The sequence below is a fragment of the Nicotiana attenuata genome, chromosome 1 (genome assembly GCF_001879085.1).
Source record: "Nicotiana attenuata strain UT chromosome 1, NIATTr2, whole genome shotgun sequence".
NCBI classification, from domain to species: domain Eukaryota; kingdom Viridiplantae; phylum Streptophyta; class Magnoliopsida; order Solanales; family Solanaceae; genus Nicotiana; species Nicotiana attenuata.
This window is the reverse complement of record NC_031989.1, coordinates 66469649-66478038: the sequence shown is the minus strand read 5'-3', so window position 1 is coordinate 66478038 and position 8390 is coordinate 66469649. Positions and strand designations below refer to the sequence as shown.

General features: G+C 37.3%; 1 pseudogene; it reads left to right on the top strand.

Annotated features, from left to right (window-relative positions):
* Positions 2496 to 3124, top strand: LOC109236892 (annotated as a pseudogene).

Sequence of the window (8390 nt, the reverse complement as noted above, 5' to 3'; positions counted from 1 at the left end):
TTCATTATTTTGGAATTGGTTTCAGAGCTTAATTCATAGCTTGACATAAGATCTAATTTGGGCCTTAGGGTTAGGTAGCGGGTCCAAACTAAAAGGCTTGCCCTTTTTGGTTTGAACTCGTACTTGAACTTGAAGCCCAAAATTAGATTTTAATATTAATTAGCTAGGACTTTTTCTTTATTATTAGAGACAAATATAAAGTAGAAAATCATAGTTGCTTTAGGACTTGCCCTTTTAAAAAAAACGAAATGAGCCTCGCTAGATAAACAAACAAATTGCGGGGCCCTCACTAAACGCTTTATCAAAAATATTTTAGAAATTCGGGATGTGCCATGTAGCGAATTTCCATGGCCTCCCGCAAAGTTAACAAGACGCTAGCCACTTTAGGCGCGCTTTTTAATAATTTTACCTTCTTAACTACGGGTGTGCATTTCATGCGACCCAAATCCAAATCCCAAAACGTTGAATATGAGGTGTCAAGGAACCGGGTGCATTTCATGTGACGTGATCCAAAAACACGCTCTTAAATGACGTTCACTTTCATAAAAACTAAATAAAAGCGGTTAAACAATTCTAAAATTGCAGTAGGATAACATGTATTAAAATCAGACTTTAGCCAAATATAGCAGTTAAGCGACCGTGCTAGAACCACGGAACTCGGGAGTGCCTAACCCCTTCTCCCGGGTTAACAGAATTCCTTACCCGGATTTCTGGTTCGCGACTGTTAAACAGAGTCAAACCCTTTCCTCGATTCGAGATTCAAACGGTGACTTGGGACACCATAAATCTCCCAAGTGGCGACTCTGAATCTCTTAATAAAATGAATCCCGTTTCGATTATCCTTTAATTGGAAAAACTCCTTTTATACCCTTCCCGGGGTGTAGTAGCGAAAAAGGAGGTGTGACAGCTCTAGCGACTCTGCTGGGGGATGACGACATCATTTTATACCAATATATCCCCCACGGAGTGATAAAGGCTGTTTTCTCCGCATCTTTCTCATCCATCCAGATCTGATGGTATCCCACGAAGCAATCCACAAAGGATTGGAGTTCATGCTTGGCATAGTTATCAATCAGTATGTGTATATTGGGTAATGGGAAATCATCTTTGGGACTTGCTTTGTTTAAATCTCGATAGTCGACACATACTCTGACCTTCCCATCCTTCTTCGGAACTAGCACGATGTTGGCCAACCAAGTTGGGTATTCAATCACTTTGAGAACCTTAGCTTTGATCTGCTTGGTAACTTCCTTTTTGATTTTCAGACTCATATCAGGCTTGAACTTTCTGAGTTTTTGTTTTACAGGCGGACACATCGGATTGGTACACTACTGGAAAATGAGCCTATTGCAACAGCCGTAAAACCGTTGTAATAGAGAGGTAAACCGTTGCCATAGCGTTATTGGAACGGTTTAGCAACCGTTACATACGCTGCCGTGCCAGTAGATCTAGAGTAACGGTTCTTGCAACAGTTACCCAAACCGTTGCTTAAGGTATATCTATCGCAATGGTTGTTCCTCTGTCTGAAGCAACGAGTATTTCTTTCCAGTTGTAACGGTTAAAAACCGTTGCCATATAGTTTATAGCAACGGTTGGGAGCCATTACCATATAATATGTTGCAACGGTTATGCAAGCTATTGAAACGTTTATTTACAAATATTCTAACGGTTTCATTACGCTACTGTAATGGTTTTATTTCTTTTGCAACGGTTTTAACTACCTATTGTGTCAGTTTGTTGCACATTTTGGAACGATTTGTAACACCTAATGGAACGGTTTTGAATACCTATTGGAACGGTTCTTTTAGACTATTTTGGAGCAATTTGCCGTACCTATTGGAACGGTTTGCATAACCTATTGGAACGGTTCTATTAGACTATTACGCCCTGGCTGTAAATGAATATTTAGATATATAAAATTTGTAATAACCTGAAATTTATATAAATAAAAAGATAAAACACTTCATAATCTATATTATCTCCATGAAACCAAAATATTTTAACCCAATCACATAAGTTTTACATCAACAGTTACTCCATAAAACCAAAATATTTTAACCCAATCACATAAGTTTTACATCAACACTTCAAGAGTTAGTTCAAATGTTGATAACAAAAGATTCCTAGAACATGGACAACAATTCAAAGTTCTTAAGTAAGGTCTAGATCTTCACAATCTCCATCTTCCCTTTCTTCAATTGCTCGACCTACAAAAGAGGATAAATAAAGTCATTATCCTTCAAGAGTTGGTTTATCATTATAAGAATGGGTATGGTCCATGAACAATGCATAAAGCACAAAGTTTTCAAATGTACTAGAATGTCGATCTCTAAGTCTTCAGTTCTTTTTGCTAGGATGAAACAATCTTATATCCAGTAAAAATCTTAATGCACAAAGTTTTTCAAAAACAAGTCAGAGATGACAACAAGTAATTGGTTGTCTTTAAATCCGTGTAAGAATGCAAAAGACCTTGTACTCCCAAAGCCTTAAGAAGCAGTAGCTAACCAGGTAAGAGATGAAGCACAACAATGTTATACCCAATGGGCACTACAAGAAGCATTGGCAAAACTATGTAAGGACTTGGTTCAACCAGCCAGCTAGGAAAACAAAGAGACGTGCTGCTAGACAGCAAAAGGCTGTGAAGATCTTCCCTAGGCCAACTGCGGGATCACTTTGACCTATTGTTCATGGACAAACACTGAAATACAACATGAAAGTCCGGGCTGGGAGGGAATTTTCTCTTGAAGAACTGAAAGCAGCAAGTATTCCCAAGAAACTAGCACCAACCGTTGGCATTGCTGTTGATCATCGCCGCAGGAACAGCTAAGCTTACAAAGCTAAGCTTGTCATCTTCCCAAGGCGTGCTAAGAAAGTCAAGGCTGGTGATTCTAGTGCAGAGGAACTTGCTACTGCCACCCAGGTCCAGGGTTCATACATGCCTATTACTAGGGACCAGCCAGCTGTTGACCTTGTCAAGGTCACAGATGAGATGAAATCATTCAATGCCTATGGCAAGCTGCGTATCGAGCGTACAAATGCGCGACACATCGGAGCCAGGTTGAAGAGGGCAGCTGAAGCAAGAAAGGAAGATCATGCAAATCTTTTGATGGTGTTTATGTTATAGCATAAGTCCTATTGCTCTCTTGAAAAAAAAAATGCAAAAGAAACTTTAATAGAATTCCAAACTGGGAATTCACAACTTAAAAAACTAGCCACTGATACCTAATAATATTATCTTCATCTTTCCTAATTCATTAGTTTACCACATTGCCGAAAGCTTATATAATACTTCTCTTATTCACTTCCTTCCAGACACAGTAACAGTATTTCACCAGACGACTTTCTTCAGCTTAACAAACTGTTCAGTTAGTTATTTCCATTTTCCATTTCCATATCAAACATTGAAACTAGTTAAACACAACATAAGCAACAAGAAAAGGAAAATTTTGCATCCTTTTGACGAATGCCCTTATAAATCTTTCTTGGGACCAATGTAGCAAAGGAAAAACGAGAGAAGAGTTAACAAAAGCTCAACTATAGCTAGTTGACATAAGCCTTCAATCTAGAGAGTCTACTATGAGGATTGGGAAAGAAAAGAAAAAAAGCAAATGGTAAGCAATTGAAACAAATGGCACCAGTGAAGTATGGAGTTGAGCCCAACTAGTTTGTAACTGAAACGTAGTTGACTGATTAATTGACTTAGGTTCCAAAGATACAAAAACTAGCCAGCCACACAATAGATGTTGCTTTTGCCAATCAATAGATGGCTTTGTACAGAAAACCAAGATAAAGAGGAAGCAACATGTGTGAGGAAGCAACATGTGTTGATATTATAAGCCAATTATTCTCTTTATAAAAGGTTATAGCTAATCCGAATAAATTTAAGTGAAACTTTAAAAAAGAAGCTAAAGGAGGAGAAGAAGAAAGCAAGAAACAAACAAAGATAGACGTACTGACCTTGATTATTACTCCCAGTAGATAGGCGATTGATTAGTTGCACAGCAGCTTGTTGTGCAGACGAAGCTTCTCCAGGTGAACGAGCATTGAAACCTAGCATGCTGGGATCAACCCGTAAATCTGGATTCAGATGCTTAAGTTGTGAAATGATGTTAACTGCAACTTGTAGTTCCATGGCATCTTTTTGTGCATTGAACTTTTCCTGCAATCTTTGCTGCATCCTTTCTTCCATTTCCTCCAATTTTTGCTGCATCACCTCATCAGTAGAACTTAAAGAGGGTCCAAAATCTCCCACTTTTCTTTTTAAGGAAGTCTTGGTAACCACACGTCCATACAATCTTAGGCGACCTGGATGCTCAGGTCCCATGACCGATGCAAATGCATCAACTGATTGACTGCCATCTTCACTTTCTTGTGTTGATTGTAGTCTTTCCATTTCAGCCTACAAGACCAAATTGAGTCATTATTAAATCAGAAAGTATATGACACTGAGTCAATAACTAGGAACAGACAAATGATAACAACAAACTTTAAATTAATAACTCGTATAATTTTATTAAGAGTATCCGCATACGAGGCCTTGTATACTCGATCAACTTTTCTTTTTCTCGTAGCCACAAAGATGTCCTTGCTTGATAGATGCTCAGAAGTTACTTTCTTTTTTTCCTGATTATATAAAAAGTGGTATAAAAATATCTTGGACTAAAGTTAATAAGTTCATATTTAAATAGTTCAACACTAAAACAACCCCAATAATCAATCTCAATGAGATGAATAGCTCCATAATAGATAACCTCACCATCGATGGGATTTTGGTCCCTAGAGCTAGCAAAGCTATCGGTTGTTGTCGATAAAGTGACTCCATTATTTTGAGTCTTGCATCGGGAATCCCGTTCTACGGTATGAAATCGGTATCCATAATGAAATATGCAGTATATCTTTTGATGATCGCATTAGGCCCTTTAGCTAGCCATCTTACATAATCGGGCACTTCAATATTTTTAACTTTCTCAGCAAACCATTGTTGAATTCTCGACTATGATTTCTTGCCCTTTCCCATGCATTTGATCTACTGCGATTACCAATTAAATTCTTATGTTCCCTGCAATCATGAATATTTCAAGATCAATTATATCATTAGAAAAATGAAGTATAAAATAAGTGTTATATAATTTATCTTACTCGATAAACTTTTCCACTTGTTCGTCTCCAGTATTGAATAGAGCATATCGATTTGCTTCATAACATAACTGTGGATCCATGAGAAAAGTATTTTTCTTCTTACTTCCAATTGGATGGCATATAACAGGGAATATAGATGACAAATGTTGAGGGCACTCATCATCTACAATTGGGTATCTACTGAATCTTGTCTTCACGCTGTTATGTAGGTATCTTGAACAAAAAATCAAACACTCTTCTGCCAAAAATCCCTCTGCTATCGATGCTTCTGGACAAGATCAATTACGAACAAATGCCTTGTATTTACATAGGTTCCTCTCAATGTGATACATCCAATGAAGATGAGCTGGACCCCCAAGCATAATTTCATTCACCAAATGAATAGGCAAATGTGGCATTATATCGAAAAATGTTGGATGAAAAATCTTTTCAAGCTCACAATTTATTTCAACAATTTCAGAGTTTATTTTTTCAAGATCTCTTCGCCTTATGACCTTACTACATATGGCTCTAAAAAAATTACCCAACCTAATCAAGGCCACTGAAATACTCTTGGGCAACGCCTTTCTAACAGCAACCTGGAGCAAGTAATGCATTATAAAATGAGCATCATGACTCTTGTACCCTGATATTTTCATCTCCTTCACTTGCACGCGTACTGAAATATTTGAAGCACAACCTTTTGGTAACTTGGCATTTTTTATGACGGTACAAAATAAACTTTTCTGTTTTGGTTCCATGTAGAAACAAGCTTTAGCCAAACTCACTGATCCATCATCATCTTCTCTTGGTTGTAACTCCTCTCGTATCCCCATTTCTTTTAAGTCATAGCGAGCATTTACATGATCCTTTGACTTTTTTTCTCTTTCCAATAAAGTCCCAAGAAAACTGTCACATATATTTTTCTCGATGTGCATCACATCAAGATTGTGCCTTAGTTTGTTATGCGCCCAATATGGCAATTCAAAAAAATAGATCTTTTTTTCCACGGACCCTTGTTATCCCGAGGTCTTTTCTTTTTGCCCTTTCCAAAAACATTTTTGAATTCAAGAAGCTCTTGAAACACTTCTACACCCGACAAAGGAGTAGGTGCAGGTCTATGTTCCTCCTTACCATCAAATGTCTTCTTATCTTTCCGCAAAGGATGATCATGCGGCAAAAATCTTCGATGGCCCATGTAACACATCTTATGACTGTGTTTGAGATATAGAGAGCGTGTGTCATAATTACAAGTGGGGCATGCCAACCTCCCCTTGGTGCTCCTCTTGAAAGCATAGCTAGTGCTGGAAAATCACTAATTGTCCACAACAAGGCTGCACGCATTTGAAATGTTTGCTTTGTCTCAGCATCATATGTTTCTATCCCAGTTTTCCATAGTTCCTTCAATTCTGCAATAAGTGGTTGTAAGTACACATCTATATCATTTCCTGGAGATGAAGGACCTGGAATGATCATTGACAACATGATATATTCTGGCTTCATGCAAATCCATGGTGATAAATTATAGTTCATTAACATGACAGGCCACGTGCTATGAGAAATGCTCATGGTTCGAAATGGGTTGAAACCTTCAGTTGAAAGACCCAACCTAACATTGCGTGGATCTTTGGAGAAGTCAGGATGTAGAGAATCAAAATCCTTCCAAGCTTCTCCATCAGCGGGATGCCTCAAATTCCCATCATTAGGTCGTTCATTAGCATGCCATCTCATTGCAATAGCAGTTTCAGGACACATGAATAGGCTTCAAGGGAAAGTACCTTAAAATCTTTGCAGGAACTTCAGAACTTGTATTAGTCAAGGCACGATTAGAACGTTTCCATCTAGAAGACCCACAAACAGAGCAATTATCGGCCTTTGCATTGTCATTCCAAAATAGCATGCAATCATTAGGGCATGCATGTATTTTTTCATAATGAAGACCCAAATCTTTTATCATATTTTTAGCCTTGTTGAAAGACTCTGGCAGCTTAGCAAGGGGAAATGCCTCTTTTAACAACTCTAACAAGTCTGAAAAGGCTACATTACTCAACCCATGCAAGACTTAAACAAGTACAACCGGATGGTGAAACTCAGTTTACTGAAGTTTTCACACCCTGGATATAATTCGTGTTTCCCTTCCTCTAATAATTTAAAAAATCTCTTAGCATCTTCAGATAGAGCCTCTCTCATCCCTTCTTCTTGTACCGGCTCACCTTCTATATTTCTGAATGTGTCATGAAGTAATCCATCAATATCATCATGCATGTTAGAACCTTCATCATTATTGCTTTGATGAGGTGTAATTCTAGAGGAAAATCCTTCACCATGGAAAACCCATTCGGTGTAACCATCAACAAAGCCATTAACGACCAAGTGATCCTCCACCACATTTCTATAATGCCAATTGCGATTAATGCACATTTGGCAAGGACATAATATTTCATTTTCTTGTGAAGCTCGTTCAAATGCCTTATCAAGGAAATCATTTACTCCACGTATATACTCATCCGTCCATCTTAGGAGATGCATCCAACTTTTATCTACTTTATCCATGAAATTCCTATACGACAAAAGTAATCAACAAAACTAACTCAATAAACCAATGTACATACTAATTTGACATTGACCAAAACTTAAAGGGGATGAAGTCAAAGAGTTACAAATAGTAAAGCAGTTTTTACATTGAGAAAGAATGATAAAATCATTAGAGAAGAGATTTGTAATTTAATAGTACCTTAAATATTGTACTAATCTTAAGTCTCAATCTGAGGCAGATATAGGGAACAAGTTAAGACTGTTAGTTGGATAATTAGATTCTCTTTTTATGTTTGAAGTATCATGTAGAATCTCTTCTCTGAGTTTCAGTAATTTGGTTTAATGTAATATAGATAACCAGAAACCTTTATTATCTTCCGATACTTGTTCACCTTGGGCATTGAAAATGAATCTGCGGAGAAATCATCACATTCGAGAAACAGAATTTTTCTCACCGTGAGTCATACATAATCACTCATGATGGTTGCATCTTAACTAATTTTACTCTTTAATTTCTATGCTGAGTTGCTAAAATTGTAAGCTCTTAAAGACAATAGAAGCAACATACTGGATTAGTCTTTTGCTCTGTTTCAAATGTTTTCTGTTCCTAGGTTCTTATGTTGCTCTATTAGAAACTCACCGGATTCAATACTTTTAGGTTCTTTCCTATATCTTACTATTAAGGTCCCTGATCATATCTTTCCTAATCTTCCATTTAATTTACTCCTATAAACTTT